We start from the raw sequence: 5,463 nt of genomic DNA on the forward strand, positions 1-5,463 counted from the left end.
CCTCCCTGCCCCCTTTTCTGTATCGCTCTTTCTTTCTCCTTCGCCCTTTTATTCTCTTTCTCCATCTCTTTCCTCCTCTTTTCTCTTTCTCGCTTTCAATTGCCCCGTCTCCGTCGCTCCGAGTGGGGCCCAAGGTTTTCAGCTCGGTGAATACGCGGTAACCATGCCGGGAACCTGTTCCCCTCCCTCTCTCCCTCCCTCCCTCCCGCCTCCTCACGCTCAAGGGGGGTCGCCTTAGCTCTTTAAAGACTGCGTTTGTACGTTTCCTCCCGCGTGTCTTTCCCATTTCTCTTCTCTCTTTTTTCCCGCATACGTTATTATCATTGTTATCGCGTAATGCAATCATTAATGGCGGTGTTACCGCCGTTAGACATAATTAAGACCGTTGCACCTACACACTCTTTCTCTCTCTTTCCCTCGCTCGTGCCGTGGATGTTGCCATTTGATCATCGACGAACTTCTCGTAGCGTGTCGTCTAATCATGTTACTTGCTAAGTTAAGGCCGAATCTTCAAACGTTAATCTAACAGGCCAACTTTGCACAACGTGATCGGACGAATTCGTTGTTTCTCCTTGACTTATAGTGCTCGTGTTATAACGTAGTTGATTAAAGAGTCGAGTGAGTAGAGTGCGATCAAGTTACCTCGCGACCACCGTAAAGGACACGCAAACTCGATTTGAGGAACGGCTGTCCGATGAAAAACTTTCGTGTCGTTTTTCCCGATGTTTAACTTGCGTGACGCGCCGTATTATCATATTTATCTACTTGTCCCCTTCAATTGTAATGGACAGTTCAGTCGGCTGACGATTAGCGGCAATCGCCGTCAGAGATGGACCCCAGCCAGCCGCCTCTAGAGCCGTTCGCTCCAGCTGATTGAACGTGCGCTGCGAGCTCATCGAGAGCATGGGGACTTATAGAGTTCCTCAAGTAAGAGTTGGGACACCGCGTGATGATTCCTGATTGGACCGGGCCATATCCATTATTAATAGTGAAAGAGAGATTAACAGGAATAGGAGAGAAGCTGTCAGGTCGGGTCCCACAACTTACTTTAACTGGAATTGAATTTATTGAAGGCCTATCCAGATAAATTTGCATAATCACATTTTGCATACACATAAGAATGTATCAACTAATCAACCAATTGCAGTAAAAGGATGCCTCTTATATTCGATACATTTTACATGAGATTATTTCCTTGTGCATACACACACATGAATGATGCGACTGTGCGAATTTATTCGAATAGGCCTTTAAGGAGTGAAACTCCGGTTAACACAAGCTGTGGAACCAGACTCAAGACTGAAATGACGAAACACGCGAAACAGCTTCTCTCCCACTCACTCGCTCTGTACTCCCCTATAAATGGCGAACGGTGTCGCCAACATAGATGTATGATACTTAGATTGGCATATAACTGAAATATGTTCATTTAGCTGAAAAGATGTCAAAAACTGAAAAGCGACAGCATACTTTATAACACTATTCTGTTATTCTGACATGGAGTGAAGACTTCAGCTCCCTTCCACTGACTATATGTTTACCGCGAAACGAAGCGTCTTTATATTTGCCAAGTGCACCATATGTATTTTCCTGTACATCTTGCAATTCCCCCTCATTCATTTTCACTCCTTCTACTGTTCTATTTCCTCAGCCTCACGGAGGCTTTTCCATTCCATTATTAGGAAAAGACAAGTTAGTAATCGTACAACATTCTTCTCTTTCTATTTCTTGACTTCGCGTTTTGACTATGGGAGCCGTAGGAGTCGCGCGATCTAGATATTACGTCTATGGCCGCCAACTTTTGAGGTACTCCACGGGGATCGAACGGTGCGATTCACGAGAGGACGAGCGACGACGGCGTCGTTATCACGTCGTTATCACGCGGCAGCCGAGTATTCCACTTACCTAATTGCCGGCTGTCCGTCGTGCGCTCTAGGTTACCCTTCCCCGTCACAGCGGCCGTGGCGCGTCGAACAACGCGCAGGCAACATTCATTACCCGCGTCTCGCGGCAATTATTATTTCTAATGAGCGTGCCTCGCGGCCCTGCGCGTACAACCGATCCGTTTCCTCCCCGTCTTTGTTTCCGTCCGTCTTTGTCGCGCGTGATCCGGTCCCCACGGTGGTTCTTGCTTCTGTCGATCGGCCGCCTCGATCGTCCTTCTCCTTCTCTCTTTCTCCCTCTTTTTCCCCGTTCATCAGCCGGTTGCCTTCTTGGGGTAACGCGGTTGTAAAGGAACTCCCGTCTGCGTAACCGTTTCTTCGCCGGGGTCCCACCGTTCCCCGGTAAAGGCGAATCTACACGGCTCGTTTCTGATGGTCGACCTGGACGCGAGTCGGTCAAGAGTGCAAGAGGGGTGATTGGTGTTGAGCTGCCTTTTAAACAGATCGGCTCCAATGGTTTATTCTCCAATCAAGAGTCCTGGTTATGTATGCATCGTTAAATTGTATTGAATAAATCTTGAACAAGACCTGACCTCTCCATACACCTCGGCGAAGACTCGTGCAGCCGCGCTCGCGTCGCGATCTTCTTAGAGCGAGTCGTGTAAGATCGCCTTAAAGTCTCCCTTTTCTTGTTGCCGCAACTCTCTTCGGCGTAGCACGGTGCCGCGTTGGGACTCAGTGCTGTACAGCGCGCGGCCTCTGGGCCCGCGAGAGGAGAGAGGTGGAAGATGAGAAAAGGGAAGGGAAGGAAGGGCTCCGCGGAGAGTTCCGCGGCTACCGAGTCGAGCGAAGGAAATTAATGAATGGCGGCGATCTTGTCGGCGTTAATAAGCGTGCACCTGGGAGCGGAAGTTGCGGGGACGAGGGAGGAAAAGACCCTTCCTCGGTCCTTGCGTGGACTCTCTGGCTGGTGGCGCACGCCGCGGCTTGTTCGTAGGAAGTGCGCGATGTCGTCGTCGAACGTTGAACACGTCCCCAGGCTTCCCGCTTTTCAGGCGAATCACGTAGCGCCTCGGCGTCGCCCACTAAGCACGGTGTCCTTAATGAACGCTTTAACCCTTTGTATCCCACCGGAGGACAGTGCCAAGTACGAGCGGCGTTCTCGCAGGTCGCAGAAGCAATATCGCGTGTCTCGCCGCTCCGCGCGCAGAATATTTCGAGCTACTGTGCGGTGCGAGTAAATTCGCTGATAATCACAGCGCACCCGACAAGTCGCTCTAATGAACCAGGTAAACAAATGACGTGGAACGCATCGGGGGCGCTCTCGGAGAGCAGAGCTCGCCATCGCGAAAATCACGAGTGAACGAACAAACGGTCGCGAGTTTCGACAGAAAAAGCGGCGGGCTTCTCGTCGCTAATCGCGCTTAATCGCTCGTCATTCCGTCTAATTGAGACTGTGGGGGGCTCCGGAGATTTGGCCCTGACATCTATTATCGCCGCCTTCTGCCCCGTGCCGGTGCATAACATTGCACGGGACTGCAGCTCTCCGAATGCACGATACGAGCCGGATCGCGTGTAGATGAATGCGCGAGTGTACTCTGTCTCTTTCTCTCTCTCTCTCTGTTTCTCTCTCTTTCTTTGTGTATATGTATAGGTATGTACCCTCGAGCGAAGCCAGCCTCGACGTTCGTCTTCCCACGAACCCTTTACTGTACGTACGAGTCTCGTTACTCGTTCCGGGATCAGGAAACACTCCCATTAAGGCCGTTTTACACGGTCACGCGAATAAGTCGGCCTGCGTGCGTGCGGCTGTGCGAGTCGATCGCGTGTGAACCACCTGTCCGGTTAAAGGGCACGCGACACAATTGCGACGACTGAACGGCGAACTCGCGAGATCCGGGATTTTTGTCTCTTTCAACGCGATCGCAGTCATTCCTAACGGGAACGATTATTCCCCGCTCGTGATCAAACGCTCTTACGGCGATTTCTGCCGCATTGCATAATCGCGACGTCAGTCAAGACTGCTGAGTACTTAATTCGCAGCGATCACGTCCATTTTTCCGATCATCAGTCATTGATTCATTGTACTTTCTCGGGGAGTGAATAAACATTTATCTCACCTTGGAGTGCTCTGACTTGATAATTTTCAATTGAAAAGTCGGAACATACTTCAAGGTGAGCTGAACGCCGCCACTCGAGACGTTTCTCGTTGCCGACTTATATTTGCGTATCGTGGTCTACGCCGGCCTTCGTCAAAGACTCGGCACGAAACACGTCTTCTATGATAATGAATAGACATATATTCTGCGCTAAAGGCGCAGATAATAATATCATGAATATGGTACGGCACGATGACGTTCGTCGATATTTTGACGGTGAGTCACGTCGACGCGCGAGGATCGTATCGACTGTACTCCTCGACGACGAGGGAGAAAGAGAAGAGCGCGGTTTTGCTCGCTCGGAGAGTCGGAACGGGAGTCCGCGGAGCACCGGCTCCCAGGAGCACCGCCGTAATTATAGCGTTTAGAGCTACCGAACGGTAACTGAAACCTCCCTGAGCGACGCGAGAAAGGGCGAGCTCCTGAAACTGACGTCCCGCGCCTAATGAAGAGGAAAAGCCGAGTCCTCGATGGAATCCACCTCCGAGTGATATCCCGGGACGAATCTTCTGCGCGCCATGCGAGAGACGTCGATTAAATGGATCCCAAAATTCCCCGGAATCAAGAAGATAAATAGTCCTCCGATGAGACATCGGTTTCTGCGAGCCCACTTAACGTAGTGAATCGCATTGGGAGCCATTCAACATGTTCCCGTCTTTTGCATTTTATTTTTCCTCCGTGATCCGCCTGATCGTCCTCTGAGGAATCGGGAAAGCGTGAAAGCACAATTTAATCCGCGAGACCTCGTTGACGAGATAAGCCGGGCGCACGGCTCACATCGATATCTCAAGAGCTAGTTCGATGCCCTCCAGATCGAAAGACGAACGGTCGGTCTTCGCCGCGGCGTGGGCGAGGATGTCGTCGAACTTCCGAAGTTCTATCGACGAGAAAGCTCGCCGTGGCCTCGCGCCTTCGTCTTTGCCCTTACCTTCGTCCTCATCTTCGTCTTCTTCTTCGTCTTCGCCTTCAGTGAGGCTCCACGTGCTGAGCGGGCCCCGCCGTACTTTACGGGCATTGGCCGAACGAATTCGTCATCCCGAGTTTGAGACGTGGCCCGCGGTAACGGACAAGGGATGGCGAGGAGCTGAGGGAACGAAGGGGGACTCGTCTCCGTCGCCGAGCCGGTCGTCGCCGCAGCGCGCGGATCTCGACGCCGTGGAATATATCCGATATCTTTGGAATGGGGCATAGGTCCCAACGACGCGGCGGACATTGCCTGAACCTGTCTCCACGCATCGAAGTCTGCCTGCTCACCTGCATTCCATCAAGAGGGGCCAGGAGGGAGACCTTTCGGGGCCCGCAGGGCCGTGCGGATTGCGCGCCGCACCCAGCATAGATCATTCGCGTGTCTTGCCGAGAGACTAAGTCTAAGTGTTTCTCTTTCTCTCTCTCTCTCTCTCTCTCTCTCTCTCTCTCTCTCT

The 5,463-nt window shown here is 51.8% G+C and overlaps 1 protein-coding gene across 4 annotated transcripts in view; it reads left to right on the top strand.

The window, feature by feature from the left end:
• The window catches only part of LOC116842289 (dedicator of cytokinesis protein 3), a 53,295-nt gene that overhangs the window by 35,458 nt on the left and 12,374 nt on the right, over positions 1-5,463 (top strand). The window lies entirely within an intron of this gene.

Source organism: Odontomachus brunneus, unplaced genomic scaffold, assembly GCF_010583005.1.
Source record: "Odontomachus brunneus isolate Ranch 3 - 2012 unplaced genomic scaffold, Obru_v1 Obru_scaffold_024, whole genome shotgun sequence".
Taxonomy (NCBI): Eukaryota; Metazoa; Arthropoda; class Insecta; order Hymenoptera; family Formicidae; genus Odontomachus; species Odontomachus brunneus.